General features: G+C 35.5%; 1 protein-coding gene and 1 pseudogene across 3 annotated transcripts in view; one reads left to right on the top strand and one right to left on the bottom strand.

The window, feature by feature from the left end:
• The window catches only part of RFX3 (regulatory factor X3), a 309035-nt gene that overhangs the window by 44255 nt on the left and 236981 nt on the right, over positions 1-27799 (top strand). The window lies entirely within an intron of this gene.
• LOC103219514 (uncharacterized) lies at positions 11429-12824 on the bottom strand (annotated as a pseudogene).

The following is a 27799-nucleotide window of genomic DNA, read 5'->3' as shown; positions in this document are numbered from 1 at the left end:
CAAACTGAGGGTTTTTGTTTTTTTTTTTTTTTTTTGGTTAAGATCTTTTTGTCATGAAAGTTATGAATTCAGAATATTACAGAACTTGATCAACTTCCAGGAGGGTGGAGTGAGGGCCTCAGTGAATTTGTGCTCCCTATACAACAACAAAAATATGGGTAAAATAATGAAAATCAGCCATTTTAGAATTCTGGCAATTAAGCAGGAGTGTAAATTGAAAATTATCTGTCGAAGAGAAAACTAGTGAATCTTGGGAAGACCAGTGGGGTCTGTGATATTTTAACTTGGGGTTATTCTCGTCTCTCTCTCCAGCTTAGTGGTGTAGCCAAAAGCTGGCAGTATTGCAGACAATGGAGATAGCTGACCACTTTTGGAGCTCCATTAAAGGCACCATCCCCAGAACATAGTTAATATTTTGTCCCAACTTGCAGCTCCCTGGGAAAACTCTTTTCGGAGGAGAGTAGTTGGATATTTGATTTGACTCTGAACTCAGCTCAGTTGGGGGAAGAAAAAGCTTACCCCCAGGGCATTACTGAAACAATAGCATACTTGGCAAAATGTCAACTGCCTAAGACTGTGATTTCAGTTGAGGCAAAGGAAGAAGCTGGCCAGGAATTTACAAGGAAAGTCTGGAGAACTAGCCAACTATAGAGAACTTTGGAAAGATCTGACATATTCCTGGGTATTTAAAAGGCTGTACAAAGTGTAAGTCTGTACACATGCCCAGAAATGACCTGGGAAAGGAGAATGTCAACTCTGACTGATTTTGAGGCACTGAGTAAGCAGGAAGTGGAAATCAGTGCTGTTTGTAAGCTTCCTGAAGTTTGAAGGTATGATTTTTCATGATTTCTTTGGCAAAGGGTAGAAGACATATAGGTAAAGCATTTAAGGAAATCTTTTAAATGATGATTGGTTGACTGCTACATTATACTGGTCCAGGTATGACTTCTAGGAACCCAGGCTTATAAACAAACACAAGACCTAAAAAAAAAAAGTTCTAGCGGAGAACTTGGGGGCCACATACTACAGGTAATACAGGATCTTAAAATTAGTTCATGAAAGTACTAAATAAGCAGCATCAAGAAAAGCAACACACTGATGATTAAAAATTAAGGGGAACAATGTAGAGCAATCTGATATGAAATTTGTTAAAATATATTACCTAAAATGTTCAGTTTTCAACAAAAATTGAGAAATGCAAAGAAGCAGTAAATATGCCACACACAGAGACAAATAGTAATAAAAAACTAACAAAAAAAGTCCTTGTGGGAGCCTAGATTTTTGACTTCATAGTCTTTAAGTTAGCTTTTCAAAGAACTAAATGAAACCATGTCTAAAGAATTAAAGGGAAGTATCAGAATGGTATTTCACCAGAGAAAGAATATTAATAAAGATAGAAATTATTAAAAAACAAGGGAATTCTGGATCTTAAAAGTATAATAACTGAAATGAAAAATTCACTAGAGGAGCTCAGCAACAGATATAAATCGGCAAATGAAGGAATCTTTTAATGCAAAGTTAGGACAATAGAGATTTTTCAGTGTGAGGATCAGAAAGAAAAATGAACAGAACCTCAAAAGACTTAGGTGACTCCATCGAAAGTTGTACCAACATGGGCATTATAGGATTCCGAGAAGATGAGAAAGAGGCAGAAAGAATATTTAAAAAAAAATAATGGTGGAAAGCTTTCCAGATTTGCTGAAAAATATTACTCTATGCTACACATTAAAGAAGCTCACTGTAATCCAAGTTGAATAAGCCCAAAGTGATCCATACCTAGACCATCATAGTTGAATTTAAAGAAAAATCTTGAAAGTAGCAAGAGAAAAATGACTTGTTACAAGGAATCCTCAATAGGCTTAATAGCTGACTTATGAGAAACCCTGGAGGCTAGAAGACATTTTCAACGTTGAAATAAAAAGACTGTCAACCAGTAATTCTCTATGTAGCTAAACTGTTCTTCAAAACTGAAAGTGAAATTAAGACATTTCCAAATAAACAGAAACTGAAAGGATTCTCACGAACTCTAAGAAATGTTAAAGGGAGTCCTTCAGGTTGAAATGAAAGGACACTTGATGGTAAATTTTAATCAGTGTGAAGAAATAAAGAGGAATGGTTAAAGGTAACTACAGGCATTATGAAAGACATATATAAAAATACATATAAATGCATTTTTCTCCAGTTATTTAAAACACTACTGAATAAAGCAATTCTTATAAAGTTGTATTGATGGGCTTGTGATACATAAAGATGGATTCCTTCATAGTTGTACAGATATGGTTCTCTTCTGGAATTTATAATACAACATGAATGCATCACTACCTTATAAGGCAGAGATAAGGTGCTGTTTGTCTCTGCCTCTAGTTTCTAAAATTAACTTGGTTTAATGGCATTATCTTAATGGCAATTGTCGTCACTGGGCTACCTCATCTCTTCCTCTGTTTTCAAGCAGTCCATAAATACTAAACTTTGCATCAATGCTGGTAACTAGCTCCCTTACAGTGCCCTATGTTTGATGATCCTCTCTTGCCACTTAATAAGTTCAGCTTATGGATGATGTTTATGATTATGTTCAAGATAAAGATATAATGTTTATAATCATCCGGTTATAGCTGTTTACATTTGGTAATTTTCTTTCTTCTTTTTTTTTTTTTTTTTTTAAGAGACAGGGTCTCCCTCTGTTGCCCCGGCTGTAGTGCAGTGGCACAATTATAGCTTACTGCAGCCGCGATCACCTGGACTCAAGCAGTCTTCCTGCCTCAGACTCCCGAGTAGCTGGGGCTGTAGGCCTGTGTCACCACACCTAATTTTTTACTTTTTGTGGAGATGGGATTGCCTCAAGTGATTCTCCCTCCTTGACTTCCCAAAGTGCTGGGATTACAGGCATGAGCCACCATACCTGGCTGCTAGTTTGGTCATTTTCTGTTTTGCAGACATTTGGATTGATTAGGGTTCTAATGGTGTATTGTTGTAAACCTGTCTTTGATTCATTTAAAGATTATACGGCAATATTTTGTGGCTTGGGAAAATAAGCACTGTTTTTGGAGACAAATCTGTATTCAGAGTCTTGGCTTGCCACTTGTTGGCTGACTTACCTTTAGATATGTTTCTTCTGAGTCGATAATCTCATCTATAAATTGGAGAGAGTGATACTAAACCTTTTAACTTTTATTTTAAAAGCGTCATTGATATGAGCTTCTATGAGTTTGTGTTTTGGGAAGTCTCATAACTAATGAGACAATCACGGAGTTTCCTTCTTGCAAATGGTGAAGGTAAAGAAACTTTGAAACTTCAGTGGTACTTTCATAGTCTGTATTTGACAAGGGATCTTTTCTGATGAGATTGGTTCTTGTCATTTGACTGTTAATAGAAAAAGTCAGTTAAAACAGTTGGTCGTAAAAACTGCTGCACACTTCTCACTAATGTTTTAACTTGAAATGTGCAAAATGTATAAATAGGCTGTTTTTGTGACTAGGGTCGAGGGCCTTTTTTTCAATATAGGCTTGCTGATTGCAACTGCAAGTCTTATATAAATCTACATCTATAAAAAATCATATCCAGTTTATGCTGTATTTTAATATAGATTAAAAAATTGAGACACTTGCAGAGCAGTGGTTCTCAAAGTGTGGTTCCCAGCCCAGCAGCGTCAGCATCATGGGAATTTCATAGCATGCAAATTATTTGATTTTACTGCAGACCTACTGAATCAGAAACTATGGAAGGTGGGGCTCAGCATTCTATTCTTGGCTTCCATGCTATATTTTGAGAAACATTATATTCTATATTTTGTTATTTTTCCCAGTTTTAAAAATATTTCTCTTGCCTTTGCCTGTTTCAACAGCAGTGTTTTATAGTGACTTGCCTTTATCAAGTCTTTTCAATGCATTTGACTTAGTTTTTAAAGATACAAGACCTTTTATTTTTGCTTTCATGGTTTATGTGATATTTAATTAAATTAGCTAATTACAATAACAATAAAACTTCCCTGTTGAGGTTTTGGAACAAATATTGTTCTGGGTGAATATACAGCTCAGCAGTTGGGAGCAGAAGTGTTGAGGGGCATGCTAGAGAGAGTCCTACAGGCTGTGAGTTTTCAGTATTCTGTGAGCATCTGTCAGTATGGTTAAAGAGGAAATGAACAATGTGCGTTTACATAGCAAGCTGGGTAAGTGACGCTTGATCAAGAGAGCTTCTCATGTGTATTATTTTATATAGGCTTATAGATTTCTTGGATCCATTTATCTTTATAACTCCTAATTCAATATGCATGTTTTCGACTTTTGTTGGTCTGTAGGTAGTCTTTTTGGCTAGAGCCCAGAGTTAGAAATTTGTTTTTGATGATTTTCAGATCTCTCAGGTCAGTATTGTGGAGAAATAAGAGAACCCAGTAGTTCATATGAAAAATATGTGCCTGTTATTATGACACCAAAGGGGAAACTCTGTAGCAGCTAATACTTGAAGTAGAAAACAGATGGAAATCTTCTCTAGCCTGACTCCAGCTTTTGCCCTGGCTTATAGTGCCTACTTTGATTTGGGAAATCCAATTATGTGTGGAGATAATTCCACAGGTGAAGTGTTTGCCTACTATTGAGATCCTTAAGGGTTATATAAGTGGATCCAGACTCTGGCCTGCTGAATCGAAACCGTTTCTCCTCAGCAACGTTCTAAATGGAGTTTTGATTGAGCTACTTTTTTATGAGTGTTTTAATTATTAGTATATTTTTAACCACATTGCTAATCCATAAAAGGAAAGGGCCTGAATAGCCTAAGTCAACTCTGGATCATCTTGTTACTGCAATAGTTAGATCACAGTACTGCTTTGCAGCATTAATAGAAAACTACGTCATGTGCAGAAAATAACTATTGCATAGCAACGTCAGGATACTGTAACAGTTGTTCAATAAAACAGCAGTATTAGTCCCCCTGAAGTTGATTTGATATGCCGAGTATTCATTCTTCACTGACACAGTAACTCGGTCATTTCACTAACAAAATAGTAGTTGGTACATATCTGATTTAACAAATAAATGAATGTTGCTTAAATCTTTAAGATAGATTGAAGTTTTTGTTAGGGATAGGCTCAATCTGTATCTTTTGTATAGTATAAATTGTGATTCTATACTGGAATTATACTTTGCTGTCTGGAAAAGTGTTTATAAAAGTAATGAAAATTTTGGTTTCAGACAAAACAAAAATTAGAACAAAAATTAGACTGAAAATAATTATTACATAAATTTTGAATAACTATGAGCTAGTGACATGTATATATTACATCCTTTTCTCATTATTATATCTTACTAGGTTGTGTTATCTAGATTTTATAGATTGGGAAAATTGAATTAAGAAAGAAAGTGACTTGCCCAAGGTCATTTAAGTAGTAAGTGGTGGAGCTGGGATTTGAACTGTAGTCTATTTAACACTAAAGCCCAAGCTTTTAAATACTGCTTTACACCTTAATATCCGGTGCTTTAATAGTCTTGGCCTTCTTTCAAAAACTTCCCTCTTCCTGTCAATTCTAGAGATAACATTCAATAACTTGACAACAGTGACCTTTCTAAACAAATACAGTGTGTTACAGAACCAGATGGCCTAAGATTATATTTTATTTTTCTGGCTCAAAATAAATTGCCTGCCCTAAGACTGATAGAGTCCATAAGAAGACCTTTGTGTGTCTCAGGACCTCATCAGGCCACATGGCCAGCCAGTGCTGTTTATCATAAGTCAGCCATGAGTAGAAAACCTTATGTCTTTATACTATAATTTAGATTAGGACCTAATGAAGGGACAAGAAGCTGGTTTACTAAATGAGATCATTCAGTAATCGCAGTGCATTTGGTAGAAAGATTCTGAGGAAGTGAAGACAGAATTCTAGGCAATACTACTGTCTGTTCTATAAATTGGATGTATGGAGAAGGCTGATTTATAATTCAACAAACTCCCAAATTAGGCATCCCTTTCCCCCACCTTGCTGGGATTTAAGGAGGATTTTTTCTAATAACTAGCCACCTTATTCTTGATCACTCAAAATCTGGGTGAGAATTTTCTTGAAAGTCTTAGACAAATATATTTTAAAAGTAATTCTATATTGGGAACATCAGTTATTGTGCCACACATAAGCATAAACAGTACTTTCATGAGTTCAATTACACTTAATGAATTTCATGCGTAAAGAGACAAGTTTAAGCAGGGTAGGCATAGAAATGTTTCAAAGGTGTATTGAAGCCAAACTTGTAGTTGACAGATATAGTGACAAAAGAAATACTAGACTTGGAGTTAGGAGACCTCTGTTTGAGACTTGGCTTTACTATTACTCTGTAAGGATCCTTGAGCAAGTGATTTAAATTCTCCAAGACTCAGTTATTTGTAAAATGATGCCAGAATGATATTACTTGCCTTGTTTTATTGCAGGGTTGTTCTGAGGACCGTTAGGGAACAGGTGACAAAGGTACAGTGATGTACAAATGGATGCTGTTATTATGGCAGCATCTAGTATATATAAGGGTAAATGTCCTGAGCTGTGAGTAGGACAGATTTGCCTTTAGAATTGCTCTGCTGTTTAGTAATTTGGTGCTTTGGGCCAAGGCACCACAATCTTTTTGAATTTCAGTACTCTCATCTGTATAAAATAATCAACATCACAGAGTTGTGAGAATTACATTAATGTAGATACTATATTTAAATGTTTGTAAAATAGTGATGGGGTAGGAGTTATTATCCTGAACAGATTTCAGAAAGTTAGAAAAAAATAGCCAGAGATTTTTTATCTGTTCCCAAACATCTTAATAAAATAAATTACTCATAGAATGTTAGAATGCTAGAAGAACCTTTGAAGGTCATCTATCTTATCCTGCTCATTTTAAGACAAGGATCACCTCCTAATATTTTTGTCAATTCTGCTCTGTTTATATGCATAGAGGATAACATTCTCACCAGCATCATCAATTATAAAGGATAGCAACTGTCTCTCAATCACAATAGATACAGATTTCTGAAAATGTAAAGCCATATCAGAGATGAACTCTGGAGGTAATACCAGGCTGTGAAAAGAATTTGGGCTTTGGCTGGGTGTAATCCCAGCACTTTGGGAGGCCGAGGCAGGTGGATCACGAGGTCAGGAGATTGAGACCATCCTTGCTAACACGGTGAAACCCTGTCTCTACTAAAACAAAACAAAACAAATACAAAAAATTAGCTGGGTGTGGTGGTGGGCACCTTGTAGGCCCAGCTACTCGGGAGGCCAAGGCAGGAGAATGGCATGAACCCGGCAGGTAGAGCTTGCCATGAGCCAATATCGTACCACTGCACTCCAGCCTGGGCGACAGAGCAAGACTCCGTCTCAAAAAAAAAAAAAAAAAAAAAAAAAAAAAATCTGGGCTTTGTTGTGAAAAGTTGAGATGGAATCTTGCTCCTGTCAGTTACTAGTTTGTGACAGTGAAAAATTTACTTAGTATTTTGTGGCCACATAACTATACTGTTTTTGTTGTTGTTGTTGTTTCTGTTGTTGTTTTAACCTACCACATAGGCTATGTCTATGTCTGTACTTAAACCTGACTGGCTCTCCATTTTTATATATCATTCTTTGGATCTGAGATGTGTTTGATTTTTATGTTACTTACACTAATGGTTCTTGACCTTCTCTTTCTTGTCTCTAACACATTTGAGATCTGGGGATTACAATAGTGATCCCTGAAGATTGCAGGGGGTGCTTGTGGCAAATCAGCATCTTGGAGTTCTAGGTCAGGTGTACTTTGAAAAGGCTTCCTTTTTAAGACTGGTTTAGGGACTTACACATGAGCTATTAATTAATTTATTTTTTTTATACAGAGTCTCGCTCTGTCGCCCAGGCTGGAGTGCAGTGGTGTGATCTCAGCTCACTGCAACATGAACTATAATTTTTAAAACTATAGTTGTTTTGGTCACATGTCATGTTTTTCTTATATTGTTGATTTTGTACAGTTGAATTTATCTATGTTGGTGTCTAAAAATTATTTGAAAGCTAATTGGACAGTATTTTAATGTGAAATTGTAAAATAGTTTTAAGTGTATTCCCATGAGAAGAAGAGCTCTTCCAAAGAAAATAATAGGAAAATAATATTTAATCATTACCAATAAAAACAAGTGCAAAAAAATTTGTTCACAATCAAGAATAATGACCTTTGTCCACTTTTTAGAACACAGTGTTGAGAGGTTTCATAGTTTATATGTTGACTTTATCTTTGACTTACTGAAAATATTGTTTTCATCCTTATTGGGTGTCCTGGAAAAATACCCAAGTTGATCCTTAAATTTGAAAAAAGAAAATTCAAAACCAAGTATTTAGTTCCAGATTCTAATGATACTAGACTAGAAAATAGAAGATTGGTAGGTAAAGAAAATAATATATATGAAATAGGATATGAACACAGAAGCATAACCTATTGGTGTTCCTACATTGAACACAAATTCAGCGTGCATTTTCTGTCTTTTTGCAGCAGTTCAACTTTGGACGTGTGTTTCTTTCTCTTGTTAAATAAATGAACAGAATTTATCCCTTGATCATCTGTAACATAGTTTCATTGTAACCAATAGTCTGGGCTTTCACTTGAATTTCTTTTTATGAATTTATGTGGAGATGCTTTGCATTTTTCTAAATTTTGACTACACTAATTAGAGAGTGGGTATTACGAAAAACTGACAGGCAGTTTTAAAAAATATTAAATGAGTTGGTTATGAAAAGGGATACAAGTATGTAGTTTTACATTTTTCAACTTGTTTTTACATTGCCCTTTAGAATGTTTAATATTTTGTAATGAAATTATGTGGTTTTTCTTTCTTTCTTTTTTTTCAAAAAGAAAACAATCGGGTAAAAATCTGAGAAATATTTTCAGTTGTCCAAAGCTGATGTTGACTTAAATAGGTCTAGGTCTTCATGGTTGACAGCTGCAGATAATTAGCTTTTTCTTTCTTAACAAAGAAAGCAAATGGAGCTGCAAGACATTCATTGCCTTTTCTGTCATCATAATAATAATGTATGTATTTAACTCCTGCAGTTCCTTAAATTGATTTAGTGCTAAGCTGCCTACATTACATATAATAGGAGTGACAAGTGAAAGCTGCAGCACATATTTGCGTGGCAAAAGGGAGCAGTGATTGACAGCAAAGTTTCTCTCTACAAGAAATAGCAGTGTTGTGGAGCTCAAAAAGGGCCAGATACATAATTCTTAAAATTGTAGAGCAGATTCATGAAATGAATTTTAAAAAGTGATTGCCACTTGGTGTACTTGAGTGTCTTTATGTTTTTGGCTCTGGGTGAGGGGCGCAGATGGACAGAATCTCACCTGACTGCGGAATATCAATAAATTCCTTTTGAGTATGTTAGTATTTGTAATTTAAGAATGATACTTATGAATTTTAGATCAAAAATTATGTCTCTGTACTCAGTAACTGAAAATTTCTTTTAACTGTAACAATTCACTGTATTTGAAGAAGCCGAGTAATACATCTATTCAAATAAGGATTTTGAAGGCCCTAAATTGAGTTATTTTTCATGGAAGGTACCCATTTTTACATGTCTATAAAACTTGAGGTATCATTTCTGGAAAGGTAATGACATAGGATTGGTGGTTTCTTTTGGTCAGACAGTGGCTAAATGCGATCATGTTTCAAAAGTACTTGAAAAATATTCTGGCATTCTTTTGTTCCCATGACATATACCGAGAAGCCACGGTTGAAAGGACCCTTGGTGTTTGCTGCTTCATGATGCTCTATGATGAGCCTAGAGTGCTGGGCTTCATATTATACCATGGAAATGCTTCTTATTTTGTTGACAACTCTGTGTCTGTGGCAGGCGGGGAGGGGAAGCCCTGTGTGTGCTTGTACACTGGCAGCCTCTACTGGCCATTGCAAAGAGCAGCATTGACCTCTGTTCTTTACATTCCAGGTTTCATATGCTTTTACTTGGGTTTAGCTCTTCTTTGATCCTCATCCTCTTTGTTATCCTCTTTTGAAGACTAGTTATTCTGTTGGATGTCTTCATTTATAATTATTAAAGAGCTACTAGTCCAGTATTTTCATTAAAAAATTAATATCATAAGTGAATGGAATTCTTCAGGACCTTAGAAGAAGTTGTGAATATAACCTTTCCTTGAGAAATAATTTTCATGTAAGAGGGAAGATAGATTCATCTTTATGTAGGTTTAAAAATACTTTCTCAGTTGCAAGCCTTAATGTATGATATAGAGATTAGTCATTTACTTATGACTGACAAATAACCCTCATTCCCTGAAAGAAAGCCTTGGCTCAATGATAGACTTAATTACACACACACACACACACACACACACACGTGTGTGTGTGTGTATTTCTTTAGATTTAGGTATATCAGCTCTCTCTTAGAGGTTTCCAGGAAGTGGGCATAAACTCTTATTGGGCTTTATGGATATGAATACCTCTGGGGATTGGATAGACGGTGGTGTCTAGACTTTAAGTCTAGACAGAAAATGATAAGTATTTGTAAATAACAGATCCAAGGATGGTAGTAAACTCTGGATTATTCTGTTTCAGGGGTAGAAACTTGTGAAATGTTTGATCTAATATCTTTGACTTTGGGCAATAATTTGACCACAGTAGATGATTTCCCCAACAAAATAGACTAATTTCTTGATATTTACATCTTGCCAGTGGCTCTACTTACTAATCACGTAGTTATCTTTGAATCTCTTGGTATTTTCAAAATTGAATCTTTTTATACAAAGTCTCATATCCAATGGCTTCCGTTCCTACTGCTACCACTAATTCCTAGATTATTACAGTAACTTTAGGTTAGTGCAAAAGTAATTGGCAAGAGCCACAGTTACTTTTGTGCCAACCTATGCTAATAGATTTCATTTTATCCATGTTCTTTACCTTTTAATTCAACCCATACAACCTAGCCATATGCATTTGACTAAAACTTTACTTTTATTGCATCACTTTTTTTTTCTTTTAATAATTTATTATTTGCTTGAGAAAATGAAGAGGACTAAAGGATATAGCCAGTAGAGCAAGGCAAGGAGCATGGAGCTAGGAATAGGAAGATGTGGGATTTTTGCTTTGGTTTTGGCTATATGATTTTAAGCATATGCATATACCTTCCTGAGTCTCTGTTTTTCTATTATTTAAAATTATTTGTTGCCAAGATTGGTTAAAATAATGATGTATAAAATTGCCATGAGTTCTTTAGAACTCTATTTTCCTGCTACAGAGTAAAAAGACAACATTTCTTAGTCTGGAATTTATTTTCAGACAGCTCATTTCTGTACTATGCATGGCATATAGTAGGTACTTAATAAATGCTGTTTGAATAAACTCTGTACTTCAAATCTTGTATTTCTCTCTTATTTTCCCACTCAAATATGTTGTCTCTACTCTGATCACTGAAAATGTTGTTCATATGGTCACAGCTATGTCATTCTCCTGTTCTTTGCCCTGCTAAGAATGCTGTCCTTCACTTTTTTTTTTTTTTCAAATCCTGTTTTTTAGGAATAGTCAAGTTCCCCCATCTCCTTTGAGTCCACTTTTGCTTTTTCTTTTTTTCACCATAGCAATACTTACTGTCTTTCCCACTTACTGCTCTGTTTCGAGATATATGGTATCTTGTATTATTAATAAAAATGCCCTGTTTATATACCTTCTCTTCTTTGTATACTGTAAACTCCTGTAGAACAAGAATAATAGCTTTGATTTTTGTAGTTACTCTTTAAGGATATTTTCATCGAACTTGTAGTATATCCAGATTAACATATGGGTCAAGTGCAGTGGCTCACGTTTGTAATCTCAGTACTTTGGGAGGCCGAGGCAGGTAGATCACCTAAAGTTGGGAGTTCAAGACCAGGCTGGCTAACATGATGAGACCTTGTCTCTACTAAAAATACAAAAAAAAAAAAAAAAAAAAAAAAAAAAAGTTAGCTGGGCGTGGTGGTGCATGTCTGTAATCCCAACTACTAAGGAGGCTGAGGCAGGAGAATCACTTGAACCCCAGAGGCGGAGGTTGTGGTGAGCTGAGATCATGCTACTGCACTCCAGCCTGGGAAACAGAGTGAGACTCTGTTTCAGAAAAAGAAAGAAAGAAAAACAGATTAACATATGATGAGAAATGGTTTGTATTTGCCACAAGATACTAGAACAAGGATTGGCAGGTTGTTAGAAGTGAGATACTAAGATGCTGTCAGACTACTGATACCCTTGATTTATAGGGGTAAAGAATTCAGATTTCAAGGGCTTTGGGGAATGTTCCCCTCTGGAAAAGAATGACCTGCATATTGTTATGAGTTAGTGATTCTTCTATTTTAATAAAGCACCCCTTTAACATATTGTTAATTAACTGTTCCTTAAATACCAATATTGTTTCCGTGTGAATATAAATTAAGTGGTAAAAGGCATAGAGTCATAGGGATGAGAGAGACACTTTTCCACTGATACCTTTTGATTTTTTTTTTTTTTTTTTTTTTTTTTTTTTTTTTTTTTTAGTATTTACATTTTTACCTGTTCAAATCTAACAAGTTGGAACTGTTTCTTGGATGGGTAAGTTATCAAACATTCCCACCAGTGTAGAAGTCCTCAACATATATTTAATTGCTTTTATTTGTTAAATCAGCTTTATTGGGATGTAATTTACTTAGAGTATAATTTACCAATTTTAAGTGTACAATTTGATGAGTTTTGGTGGATGTATACAGTTGTGTTCCACCATTACAACCAAATATGGATCATTTCCATCACCCCTAAAAGTTTGTTCCTGCCCTTTTATAGTCGATCCTTTACCCTATCTCCTTGCTCCTGGCAACCACAGATCTACTTTATATTACTACAGTTTTGCTGTTTCTAGGATTTTATATAAATGGAATGATGCAGTATGTAGTTTTTGCACCTGGCCTCTTTTAGATTTTACCTGTATATGGATCAGCAGTTTGTTCCTTTTTATTGCTGAGCAGTAGTTTACTGTGTGGCTATACCACAATTTGTTTATTCTGATTACTATATGTTGGAATTTTTCTTTTTCAGGGTTTAGCTATTGTGAATAAAACAGTTATGCAGACACAGTGTTATGCAATATAAGTGTTTTTATGGACATATGTTTTTATTTTACTTGGATAAATGTGTACGAAGCGATTGCTGAGTCATATGATAAGGGTATGTTTTAACTTTTCTAAGTAACTGCCAAACTGTTTTCCAAAGTGGCTGTACCATTTTGCATTCCTACCAGTTGCTCTATATCCTTTTCAACACTTGGTATTAACAGTTCTTTTTATTTTAGCTATCATTCTAATGAAGGTGTAATGGTAACTCATTACAGTTACATTACTTTTTATTTCCCTAAAATGATTAATTGTTTGAGCATTTTTTCATGTACTTTTTGGTCATTTGCATATGTACTTATGTAAAGTGTCCAAATCATTTCCCTATTTTTTATTTTCATTTGTATTTATGAAGGCAGGAGTGCAATGGCATGATCACAGCTCCCTGCAGCCTTGACTTCCTGGGCCCGAACAATCCTCCCACCTCACCCTCCTGAGTAGCTGGGAACGTAGGCGTGTACCTCCATGCCTGGCTAATTTTTAAACTTTTTGTAGGTACTGGGGTCTCCCTATGTTGCCCAGGCTGGTCTTGAACTCCAGGGCTCAAACAGTCCTCCTGCCTTGGCCTCCCAAAATGTTGGGATTATAAGCATGAGCCCCAGTGCCCAGCCCCTAGTTTTGAAAAAACAGTTCTTTTTTTCCTTCTTATTGAGTTCTATATATACCTCTACATATTCTGGGTACAAGTCCTTTATCAGAGATGTTTTCCAATTTTTTTTCCAAGTCTGTCGGCTTGTGCTTTCATTTTGTTAAGTGTGCCTTTTCAAAGAATAAGCCTTTAGTTTTGATGAAGCCCAGTTTATTGATTTTTTTCCTTTGTGCTTTTTGTGGAGTGTTAAAGATTTTTATCTAAACGAATATCATTTAGATTGCCTCGTATGTTTTTCTAGTAGCTTATAATCTCATTTTTAGGCTTCTGATACATTTTGAGTTAATTATTGTATATGATGTGAAGTGTTGTATCTTTCCAAATGGGTATGTGATTGTTCCAGTTCCGTTTGCTGAAAAAGACAAGAATTTTTCCATTTAATTATCTTAGCGTTGTCATTGAAAAATTAATTGACCATATATATATGTGGGTTTATTTCTATTATGTTTTTAAATTGCTATCTTTATGACAATACCCTATTTTCTTGATTATTGTAGCTTATAGTCTTACAGTTAAATAATATATAAGTCCTCCCACTTTCTCTTGTGTTTCAAAATTATTTTGGTTACTTTACATCCTCTACATTTTCATATAAATTTTTTAAAGCCTACTGGGATTTTGACTGGAATTGCAGTGACTCTATAGATCTGTTTCAAGAAAATTAATATATTAAACAATATTGGGTGTTACGATCCACGAACATGATATGTCTCTTTCTTTACTTAGGTCTTTAATTTCTCTAACCAGTGTCTTGCAGTTTTTAGTGCATAATTCTTGCATGTATTTTTTGTTAAGTTTATTCCTATTATATGTTTAATACTATTATAAGTGACATCACATGCTATTATAATGCTAGCAATGCAATATTAGCAATGCTAGTATTGAAATACAATATGACTAGTATTGAAGTATGGTACGCTTTTTATATTTTGACCTTGTAACATTGCGGTGTACTAAATGCACTATTTCTAATAGCTTTATTTAATTTTTGGTAAACTCTTAAAAGTGTTCTGCATAGACAATCATGTTGTCTGCAAATAAAGACAGTTTTTACTACTTCTTTTCTAATTTGTGTGCCTTTTATTAATCTTCCTTACCTTATTGCTTTGGTTAGGACCTACAGTGTTGAGTAAAAATGGGGAGGGAGGATATCCTTGCCCTCTTGTATGAGAAAGAAAATATTCAGTCCTTCCCTATTAAGTATGATGTTAGCTATAGTTTCTTTCTGGATGCCTTTTATTAAGCTGAGGAAATTCCCTTCCATTCCCAGTTTGCTGAGGGTTATTTATGAGTGAATGTTAAATTGAGATGACCTTATACTTTTTCTTTAGTCTGTTAATCTGGTAAAATATCCTGATTGATATTCTAATGATAAAGCAACCTTGAATTCTGGGATAAATCCCATTTTGTCATTATCTGTTTATATGTATGTTGCTGAGTTTTATAGGATTTTGTTACAGATATTTTGTTATCTGTCTTCCTAAGGGATATTGGTCTGTAGTTAAATTTTCTTGTAGTATGTTTATCACTTTTTTTCTTTTTTAAATCAGGGTAACACTGGCCTCATAAAATGAGTTGGGAAATGTTCCCCCTTTTGTTTTCAAGAGGAGTAAACCCCAACTTAATTATGAATTGGAAAACACAAAAGTTCACTTGTGGCACTCAAACAACTTAGTTCTTGTGACTGAAATAAGAAGTATTTTAGTATTGAAGGGCGTGTTCTCCCATTCAAATGTTCTCCAAAGATTATTTGTATGTAAAAACAAAAAGTGAAACAGAAAATAAAACAGCTTATGTAGGTATGCTTATATAGGCATTTGTAAAAATTGATATGCAAATTAAAATTTAATAACCTTGGATATTAATTTAATATCAATAAACCATAGATATGGTATATGAAAATATATTCACAGAGATGTTAATACTTATATTATTTTGTTTTTGTTCATGTAAACATTTTGTGAAATCTCTTGTACATTCTCATTGTCATACTTTGTTTATATTTCAACTTAACAACTTGTCAGTGGTAATTGTTACGTTACAGTAAATTAAAAAAAATTCTTTTTCTAGCATAATATTGTTCTATTAACAGTTCTTTGTGGCAAGAAACTATTCCTTGAACATGCAGTAGTTTTTAAATTGTATCCCATTTAGATGAGAAAACTGATAGATGTATTTAGATTGCTTAGTCACTGATTTGACCTCGTTGGGTGACTTTTTACATGTTGGTGTTAAAACTGTTCTATTTTCATCCAAAGCGCATTCTGTGAACTTTAGGATCAGGATGACAAATGCTGTCTACCATCTAAAATGGTATCTGTTAAAATTGTTTTGGATGATTGGGAAGTTGGATTAAATGAATAAAAATGGTGAACTTTATTGGGTGACAAACATGAAACTCAACTTATATTTTTATGTGATGAAAATAGTTTGTTGCTCTCTTATGTATTTAAAAAATATTAGAATTTTAACCTTGTGAAGAGCTTTGTAAACATTTGCTACATATATTTTGTCTACCTAGTTTTGATAAATATTATTGACATTAAGTACATATTTTAAATAAATAATGAGAAAAAAGAAAAAGTAAATCTCAGCGATGGATGTTTAAAACGTACCAAAAAATACCAGATTTTATAAATATTGATAACCTGTCATCTTATAAGAAAAATAATCTGTGAGAACATTAAATACATTAGAGTAAGACTACAGGAGAAGTATTGAGAGGCATTTATAGTTCTGCGTTAGACATGTAATAAAAATATGTTGTTAGGAAATTGGTTAAGTGATTAGGGAAGCGTTGTCTTTTCTTACTGTAGAAATAGAAGCATGCATACTTGGAAATGGCTAGAAAATAGTACAGTGTTTTGAAGCTTTTTTTGATAGTGGGCATGAAGCTTTTAACTAACTAAGCCTGAGGTGGGGTTGGGATGGGATTAAGGGAGGTAAGGTACTAGCTCTGAGAGTCTGTGAAATCCTGCTTCGTTTAAAGTAGACCGAAATGAACTAAGTGACATGAATAAGGTTTTACAATGACTGAGTTTATCAATTTCAAGTTTAGAGCTAAGAAAACTAAAATTGAACATTGAAAATTATATTTTTTAAAATGTTGGTTTATCTTACTTGATGAGTACAAGGTAGAGGGAAACTGGGCAAATAGGGTGATGATTGTTTTATGGAACAAGGACTTTTTAAAAATAATATTAAATCTATTATGTGATGTTGTTAAAATATTAGTTTCATCCATGCATAGATTGAGGTGCAAGAGGATTTGTGTTCTTAAATTGGTGTTGATTTAATTTGCATCTCATAAGAAAATTGAGCATATTAGTAAAATACAATGTAATATGTAGAGCCCAGAATAGATTTAGTATCTTTTCTAAGTACCTGAAATATAAATTTTAGGTTTTATTGGCCCCTGCCTTCCATCGTTCAATTTGTCACATTCCCTACAATAAAGCTTATGGTTTGTGTATTCATATCTAAGCTGGGTTGTAAGCCAGAGTAATGGTAGAAGGCAAGAGGAAGATCCCAGACTAGGGTCCTTTGATGTGTAACCGACCATCGTTTTTAGTTGAACATTTGTTATAATAAAGTTTTTTTCCTCCATCATGTCACTATATCATTGTTTAAAACCCCTTTCCTCGATTACAAAAGCAACACATACGTTATGAAGAGGAAAGGAACTACACCCATACTCTTACCATCCATGGATAACATAGATACCCTTCTTTAGGTAAAATACTTTCAAAATGAAATTGTGTTAGAGTCATTATTGGAAGATGTCCTCTTTTAAATTCTACCTTCTCTCAAACTATAACTTATTCTGAGTAAAATGGATAAGAATGTAGTAGGATGAGATAACTAGGGACTGAAGTGATACTTCAAGAGAAGATTGAGAAGGAAAAGAATCCCCATGAAATTACTGAAGCACAGAACAAAAAGGGAAGAGCAAAACAAAAAATTCTGACCCTCACGAGTGTGTCTATGGAAATGTAAAGTTATATAAATAAGTATTGTTATATATTATGTATACTTTCACTTATTATTCATACCATTTATTTTGATTTGTCTCTTTTTAGTTAGCTCACTGCATCCAAATGTAAAACAGTGTCTTCATAATAGAGGAGTGCCCAGTAAGTGTGCCAATTTTATGTTTTCCAGTCCTTTATTCTCAGAATTTAATCAGTAGAATCTTGTCCTGAAACTTACCACGTGTCTTCCACTTTTCACAGATGTGATTGGGGTAGAAATTCTTCCTGTTTATCTGAATGAGAACCCTTTGGTAAAATTCCTTTGATTCTGAGATAACTAGATGAAATGTGTTGCATAAATCATGTCACAGCAAACAGTTGTCACCTGGCACTAGAGCTTGATGAAATTTAAAAGTGTTGGCTCATTGCCTATAGTGTTCAGTTACAGTTCTATAGAAAGTCTGTTTGTACAGATGAAGCAGTTCTTGGTGTAATGCAAGATTCATCTCTCAAGTGATAGGGCGCATATGAGTTTATTCCAGAGATCTTTACTCTGAGCTCCCAAGACATAGTCAGAGGGGCATTGTTTTAATTTCTCATTGCTCTCCCTTTGGCACACTTATAAGAAAATGAACAGATCTTCAATTTGGTGAAATTCTTAGCATTTATTTAATTCAGTGTCTGCTGCAATGCAGGAATGTTTTCAATACTATTCTTGGCAGATAATCAAATTTGAGTTTTAAGATGCTGCTTTTATCTGTAACTACTTATTCCCTGTCAGCTCTTGTCTTCACTTTCTTCTACTACCAAAGTTTCTACATCCATCTTTACTTATTGGTAGTTTAGTCTTATACTTAGCCTTTTCTTACGGAATAACAAAGATCTATTAAGCATGTGTAGATAAAGGGTAATGAACCCATGTTCATTGACTCCAGAAGAAACTACAACTACAGGACTGTATTCTTTACACTGTGCCAAACTTTATTCCTAAAAGCTACATTAGATTTTGCCATTCACAGGCTTTAAAGCCTTTGTCACCTATGGGAAAACATACAGACTTTGGGGGTCATAAAACAGGTGTATATCTGCTTTAAAAAAAAATCACTTTGTTTCTATTTCCCACCCCCATTACTCTTCTGCTCCATAGGTAAATGCTGATGTTTCTGATCTGAATCTTTTTATTTGTATGCGTCCTTGTAAAACATGTAGATTTTTTTGTGTGCAGACAAATACTGGACGTGCCTGTATTTTAAATTTGCATTACTTGTGTTATGCTCTAGACATTTTTTATTTTGACCTCAGCACTGTTTTAAAGATCTGTCTGTATCATTGGCATACATCTGTATTGCTACTCCTAACTGCTGCATAGTATTCTTTAGAGAGCATTTGCTTTGTTTTATTTATTCTATATATTGGAGACTTACATTACAAGGCCTTTTTTATAACTGACCCCATATTTTTAAGTTATCTCTTGGAATTACACTTTATGCACCTTAAATCCTAGCTGCATCATTCCCGTATGAAAACAATGTCAAAAAGGACATTGTTAAAAATATTGCCATGCCTTTGCACATGCTGTTCCCTAGGATACTTCCAGTCTTCTAATGACTGCTTCCTCACGACTCAACTCAGATGTCACTTCCTTGATGAAGACTTAAGCAGCTATTTCATGCTTGAGCTAGTTGCTGTGTACTCTGCTCACACAGCACTTATTTTTATTTTGGGAATATAGAAGCCTACAATTCCACCTAGCAGTCTATATATCTGTCTAGATTCCTTGAAGACAGAGACCAGATAGATCTCAGGTATCTTTGTATTCTTTACTTTAGTTTGGTGAATTGCATATAGATGGCAATCAGTAAAACATTCATTGAATGAGTGAATTGTGTGGAGTTCCTTAAAGTGAAACACTGACCATATAAGCAAAAATGGTTCTCATAAGTAAGAAAAGGTTGGGACACAAATACAAATGTCATATAAAGCTGAGAGAATGGCATACAGGAAGCTGAATCCTAAAATGAATTGAGGCTTGTAAAGATACTAAGTACTGGAACATGTTATGTTCAGATCATGAAAAAAATAATAATAAAAGAATAAACTACTGGTTGGGACAGATGTAACACTGGATAGTGGAGTGAAAGCAGAGTTATGGAACTCTTGGGTTTTTAATTTCTCTATCAAAAGAAAATGATATTCAAGTTCAGTAAAGAACACTAATGACAGTAGCAAGGGAATTGAAGTTAAGAAAGGTAAAACAATGATGAGAAAGCACTTTTTTGCTCTCAACTAGTTAATGTCCTAGGATTAAAAGACTTGCAAATATGAATGGTTAGGTAATCTTTGAACCATTATGACCAGTAACAGAGATGACAGAAAACTAATGATCATGGAGATACTGTTTTTATTTTCAAAAAAGAGAGAAAAAGGTAGAATTCTGCTATTTTAAGATTAGTAGGTTTTATGTTTATCCTTGGGACAATTCTTTTCTTTTTTTTTTTTGTTTTGTTTTGTTGTTTTTTTTTTTTTGGAGATGGAGTCTCGCCCTCTTGCCAGGCTGGAGCGCAATGACATGATCTCGGCTCACAGCAACCTCCGCCTCCCAGTTCAAGCTATTCTCCTGCCTTAGCCTACCAAGTAGCTGTGATTACAGGCATATACCACCACGCCCAGCTAATTTCTATAGTAGAGACAGGGTTTCACCATGTTGGCCAAGATGGTCTTGATCTCTTGACCTCATGATCCATCCGCCTCAGCCTCCCAAAGTGCTGGGATTACAGGCATGAGCCACTGTGCCTTGCCCTTGGGACAGTTCTTTAACTGATGATTAGACAGATGGCTTGTGAGGACTTACCTAGAAAAGGAGCAGTCCTCTAGGGACCACATGGGCTCACCAGGAGTGTGTCAGGTTAAACATGTGATTTTTTTTTCTCCCTATATAGTTGGAGTAAGTTGATTTTAGTAAGGTTTCAGACAGTGTCTCATAAAATGTTTATGAAATATTTAACAGATGGCCAAATTGGGAGTTGGGTTATTGGGCCAGGTAAATTAATGGATGGTTGAAATATTTTGATGAATGAATTGATGTCAGCTTGGAGAAAGGTATTTCCAGTGACATGACGTGGCCGTTTTTCTCACTCTGTTCTATTAATCATTTTTATCATGGACTTGGATTAAACAGGCACATCATATTTGCATATCACATAAAGCTGGGAGCAAAAGCTAATAGTTTGGATGAAGGAATTAGGATTGAAAAAAGCTTAGCCATCTGAAGTGATTGGCTGAAACTAAGATGGTCTGTAATAATGATTAACATAAAATTTTGCATATGGGTTTGTCAAATTATCACACTAGCCACGAATCAAGTGGATATGTTTTAAAGGAAGTTCATGTGAAAAGACCTGGGAAGTTACGGCTTAACTGTCACTGCCATGTCCCACAGTGCCATAGTTTGAATATGTCACCTCCAAAAGTGAGATGTAGAAATTTAAGGGCCAATGTGATACTATTAGAGCGTGGGACCTTTAAGAGGTCTTAAGGTCATGAGGACTCCTTCCCTTGTGAGTGGGAGTAAGACCACTGTAAAAGCAGCTTTCCACAGCCTTCAGGAGCTTGCTTTTCTGCCTTCTGCCATGTGAGGACACAGTTTTCCTCCACTCTGGAGGATGCAGCCCTCACCAGACAACCAAACCTGCCTACACCTTGACTTCCAGCCACGGATTGTCAGATATAAGTTTTTGTTCTTTGTAAATTACCCAGTCTCAGGTATTGCTCTGTCAGCACAAACTAAAACACAAGTGTAGACTGTTTTAATAGAAGTGAAGTACTTGGAATGGGGAAGTGCAGTCTCTGTACTGATGATGAGATACCATTATATTCATTTATGGTTTCCAGGTTTTCAGAAGTATCTCAGAACTATATTTTTTGTTGTTTTTTATTTTATTATTATTATTATTATACTTTAAGTTCTAGGGTACATGTGCATAACGTGCAGGTTTGTTACATATGTATACTTGTGCCATGTTGGTGTACTGCACCCATCAACTCGTCAGCACCCATCAACTCGTCATTTATATCAGGTATAACTCCCAATGCAATCCCTCCCCCCTCCCCACTCCCCATGATAGGCCCCGGTATGTGATGTTCCCCTTCCCGAGTCCAGGTGATCTCATTGTTCAGTTCCCACCTATGAGTGAGAACATGCAGTGTTTGGTTTTCTGTTCTTGCAATAGTTTGCTGAGAATGATGGTTTCCAGCTGCATCCATGTCCCTACAAAGGACATGAACTCATCATTTTTTATGGCTGCATAGTATTCCATGGTGTATGTGTGCCACATTTTCTTAATCCAGTCTGTCACTGATGGACATTTGGGTTGATTCCAAGTCTTTGCTATTGTGAATAGTGCCGCAATAAACATACATGTGCATGTGTTTTATAGCAGCATGATTTATAATCCTTTGGGTATATACCCAGTAATGGGATGGCTAGGTCATACGGTACTTCTAGTTCCAGATCCTTGAGGAATCGCCATACTGTTTTCCATAATGGTTGAACTAGTTTACAATCCCACCAACAGTGTAAAAGTGTTCCTATTTCTCCACATCCTTTCCAGCACGTATTGTTTCCCGACTTTTTGATGATTGCCATTCTAACTGGTGTGAGATGGTATCTTATTGTGGTTTTGATTTGCATTTCTCTGATGGCCAGTGATGATGAGCATTTTTTCATGTGTCTGTTGGCTGTATGAATGTCTTCTTTTGAGACATTCTGTTCATATCCTTTGCCCACTTTTTGATGGGGTTGTTTGTTTTTTTCTTGTAAATTTGTTTGAGTTCTTTGTAGGTTCTGGATATTAGCCCTTTGTCGGATGAGTAGATTGCAAAAATATTCTCCCATTCTATAGGTTGTCTGTTCACTCTGATGGTAGTTTCTTTTGCTGTGCAGAAGCTCTTTAGTTTAATTAGATCCCATTTGTCAATTTTGGCTTTTGTTGCCATTGCTTTTGGTGTTTTAGACATGAAGTCCTTGCCCATGCCTATGTCCTGAATGGTATTACCTAGGTTTTCTTCTAGGGTTTTTATGGTATTAGGTCTTACATTTAAGTCTTGAATCCATCTTGAATTAATTTTTGTATAAGGAGTAAGGAAAGGATCCAGTTTCAGCTTTCTACTTATGGCTAGCCAATTTTCCCAGCACCATTTATTAAATAGGGAATCCTTTCCCCATTTCTTGTTTCTCTCAGGTTTGTCAAAGATCAGATGGCTGTAGATGTTTTTTATTATTTCTGAGGACTCTGTTCTGTTCCATTGGTCTATATCTCTGTTTTGGTACAAGTACCATGCTGTTTTGGTTACTGTAGCCTTGTAGTATAGTTTGTAGTCAGGTAGCGTGATGCCTCCAGCTTTGTTCTTTTGACTTAGGATTGTCTTGGCAATGCGGGCTCTTTTTTGGTTCCATATGAACTTTAAAGCAGTTTTTTCCAATTCTGTGAAGAAACTCATTGGCAGCTTGATGGGGATGGCATTGAATATATAAATTACCTTGGGCAGTATGGCCATTTTCATGATATTGATTCTTCCTATCCATGAGCATGGTATGTTCTTCCATTTGTTTGTGTCCTCTTTTACTTCATTGAGCAGTGGTTTGTGGTTCTCCTTGAAGAGGTCCTTTACATCTCTTGTAAGTTGGATTCCTAGGTATTTTATTCTCTTTGAAGCAATTGTGAATGGAAGTTCATTCATGATTTGACTCTCTGTTTGTCTGTTACTGGTGTATAAGAATGCTTGTGATTTTTGCACATTGATTTTGTATCCTGAGACTTTGCTTAAGTTTCTTATCAGCTTAAGGAGATTTTGGGCTGAGACGATGGGGTTTCCTAAATATACAATCATGTCATCTGCAAACAGGGGCAATTTGACTTCTTCTTTTCCTAACTGAATACCCTTTATTTCTTTCTCTTGCCTGATTGCCCTAGCCAGAACTTCCAACACTATGTTGAATAAGAGTGGCGAGAGAGGGCATCCCTGTCTTGTGCCAGTTTTCAAAGGGAATTTTTCCAGTTTTTGCCCATTCAGTATGATATTGGCTGTGGGTTTGTCATAAATAGATCTTATTATTTTGAGATACGTTCCATCAATACCAAATTTATTGAGCGTTTTTAGCATGAAGGGCTGTTGAATTTTATTATAAAAAATATTACGAAGACTCAGAATGGTTTTCTAACATAACTTTTGTGTGTGTAGTGTAGAGAAATTATTAGAATAATAACTATTTTCAGATATTTAAGGCTGAAAGAATTAACCTAGTTCTATATTTGCTCAGCTTTTAAATCATGTTATCTATTAGCAGGCTGAAAATTGTACCAAGCACTGGGGATATAATAGTGACTAAAAAGAGAAAAACTGACCTCCTTTTTACTCTTTATGGCACTGACAGTCTGATGGAAAAGGCAGACATTAATCAAGTAATTTCATGAGTAAATGTAAATTGCAACTATGGTAACTTCAATGAAGTGAAGTATACGGTGTCATGAAAAAGAGTATATAGTAGGAACATTTGATTTACTTAGTAAGGTAAGGGAAGGGAAGGGAAGGTTTGCCTGAAGTAAGAAAGAATATGCATTGACTAGGTGAAAAGAGGTGGAGAAGGATCTACGGTGAGTAAGCATGGTGCTTAAGAAAAACAGCCTGTCTGATGTGCACAGAATCTGCCCTAAACCTGAAATGGTAGGAAGGGATGAGGCCACTTAGCCTGTAAAGACCTTGGTAAAGAAGTCTATTCCTTATGTAGAAATAGTGAAAAACATTTGCTGGTCTTACGTAGAAGACTATCTGATTTAAATTTGGGAAGATATTTCTGGCTACAGTGTGGGGAATTGACTAGAGAGGATTTAGTAAAACACCTAAGGAAGAATTCCAGTTGGGTGGATGAGGGGGCATTGTGCTGCAAGAAATAGGACCTATCAGGGAAAGTGGAATTCAGTTCTGAAGATGAGGTGGGAGACAATGAAGATACATTTAGGGGCAGGAGCCTTGGGTATGCATCTCAGTTTTACCACTCATAGTTTAGTGGACTTGTGTAAATCACATTATTTCTGTGTCCCTGATTTAATTGTACCACATTTTTCTCGTAGGTTTTGTTGAGATTAGATGATTTGATACATATGTGAATGGCTTATAAACTGTGAAACATTATATAAAATGAAAGATTTGTGGGGAAAAATAGTCAATAATAGCCATTATTGGACGGGGTAGCCTAGTCATAAAATGGGATTTCTTCAGTGGTTCCTAGTCTTAACTAGTTGGAATAGATGATTCTTTAAGATTTTTATCGTTGTAGTTTCAGATTTCCCTATCTCTTCTCAGTTGCTTTGGAGCATTTACTAACAAGGACAGCCTAAACATTTATAGCAGGTCCATGCTTTTTGGCTTTCTAGTGGCAACCAAGTAGCTTGATGTGATTTTAAATCAGTTTTACACATAGTCTTTCTCTTATATGTTATCTCAGATGTAAGAGGCAATTTAAGGAATCTTGTAGCAAAATCTAAAGCAAAGAATTAGAAAGTATTAAAAAATTCTAAATTTATCTTTCGGTAAGGTAGAACATACATATCTGAAGTTACATTCAAGTACATAGAGATATACATGTATTTTGAGTGTTGCCTGTGTGTATGTATGTTTTTGTGGGAAGCTATGCAAATACAGATCCTATGAGTAGAAATATACCTTTAGTTTTTGAAATGGTTTATTTTACAACCCAAGATAAAATAGAAATCAGGGTAAAATATACTGTTTAGCTACTTTCTTGAGGCAGGAAAGGAATGACATTCCTAATTCATAGCAAAGAGTGCGTGTAGATAACATTAATTATTCACATATTTGTGCACACAAAATCTACTCACATATCCATTTAAACAGCTAATATATTTATATGTACTACTCCAACCTGTATTTTTACTAAAATTATTTATGTATCTTATCACTAGTCTCAAAAACCGATGCCCAATTTAAATGTGGACATACCTTTTTTTACAGTGAACTAAGGCAAAAGGCTGGGGTATATTTAAAAATATATTTAAAATATTTAAAAAGTCTAAATTTATGCCATCTTCTGGGATAATGCCAAAGACAATTTCAACAGTAGCACTCTGTACAACTAAACATGTTTTATGTCACTGTTCTTAAATTTTTTGTTGCTTTATTGTTCATTAGAAGTACTTTTTTTTTTTTTTTTTTTTGAGGCAGGGTCTTGCTTTGGTGCCCAGGCTGGAGTGCAGTGGCACCATCTTGGCTCACTGCAACTTCTGCCTTCTGGGTTCAAGTAATTCTCATGCCTCAGCCTCCCAAGTAGCTGGGATTATAGGCGTGTGCCACCATGCCTGGCTAATTTTTGTATTTTTAGTAGAGACATGGTTTCACCATGTTGGCCAGGCTGGTCTCAAACTCCTGGCCTCAAGTGATCCACCCTCCTTGGCCTCAGAGTTCTGGCATTGCCAGCGTTACAGGCATGAACCATCGTGCCCAGACAGAATTATTCAATTCTAAGTAGGTATGACTTCTGCATGTGTCTTAGGATTTGGGGCATTTCTATGCAGAAGAAATACTATTCATTTTAGTTAGTTAGTGATAAGTATTTAGTTCCCTAATGAACTAGGAATAATAATTGCTGAAAGCCAATTGCATTTGGTGGGTGTTTACACTTGGGAGTTGCTTCTGGATCCATAGCTGAGTAGAAGACATGACAGAGTGATAAATCAGATCTCCTCCGCAGACTTTCATTTATACTGATAATGACCATAATAGATGTGCCTGTCACTAGGCTAAGAAATTTGCTGTGTTTTTATTTAATCTTTCCAACAGCCTTATAGGTTGTGGGTACTGTTATTCCTGTTTTGCAGATGAAGAAGCTTGGATTTAGTGAGGTTAAATAGTAAGTAGAAAGGGCTGTGTTCCATCCTAAGTCACTTTTGATTCCAAGACTGCTATGCTATTTTGAAACAGCTGATTTGGTACAAAAGAACTTGATTGAAATCATTTTAGTCTAATCTCCTGGAGCCATACTACTGTCTATGGTACTATATTAAAAAGAGATAATACACAGATAGCAGATACAAAGGTTGAAATCAGAAACCTGTAGTATTCCCTGAGTAATAGTGGATTTCTTGTTGCTTTTATAATAAGTTTTTAAATAGCTAATGCATATACATAGTAAAAAATAATTCAGATAGCCAGAGTGTCTATGGAGTGTAAAGTATGTCTTTTTCCCACACCAGCCTCCTATTCCCCCACACAGAAGCAACCATTGTACCTAAATTATGGGTATTCTTCTAAATATGGTGTTAACATAAATTTATTTTTATTTTTATTTTTTTTGCCCAGGCTGGAGTACAGTGGCACAATCATAGTTCACTGCAGTGCCAAACTCTTGAGCTCAAGCAATCTTCCTGCCTCAGCCTCTGTGGTAACTGGGAATAGCAAGCATGTGCCACCAGGCCCAGCTATTATTTTTATTATTTTATAGAGCTGGTGTCTCCCTATGTTGCCCAAGCTGGACTCGAACTCCTAGTGTCAAGCAATTCTCCTGCCTTGGCCTCCCAAAGCACTGAGATTAGAGGCTTGAGCCACTGTGCCTGGCCAGTAGTTGGTTTTTTATAAAATGACATTTGAACATCAATTCTTAAGAAAACTAAAAGAGCCAGATCTTGTACCAGATTGACATCTGAGTGGGCCAAGCTAGAGAAGGCTGGAGAAGGATGCAGATGACACACTTTCAGTGATGGGAGTGTCAGATGGGGCATCAGCGTTACCCACCGTCCCCATAGGGGTAACAGAAAGCCCTTGCAGCAGGTTTGCCTTGTTTCATAGATGAGAAAATTGGTTATTTAAGTCATGTAGATAGTTGCAGGTGGAGCACAACTCAGATGCAGAAATATGCTTCTCATTTTTCCAATTCTATTTCAGCACAAGTGACTTGCAGATTTGAGAGTGTAACAAAGAATTGTACAATTGAAATTGTACAATTCCAAAATTGACTAAGGGTTGCTACTGGTAAGCTAAGTAGCAAACTTCTGATAACCAAAGTCAGTAGC

Source organism: Chlorocebus sabaeus, chromosome 12 (genome assembly GCF_047675955.1).
Source record: "Chlorocebus sabaeus isolate Y175 chromosome 12, mChlSab1.0.hap1, whole genome shotgun sequence".
NCBI lineage: Eukaryota > Metazoa > Chordata > Mammalia > Primates > Cercopithecidae > Chlorocebus > Chlorocebus sabaeus.
Note: the sequence above shows the minus strand (reverse complement) of the source record. Positions and strands in the feature narration are given on the sequence as shown.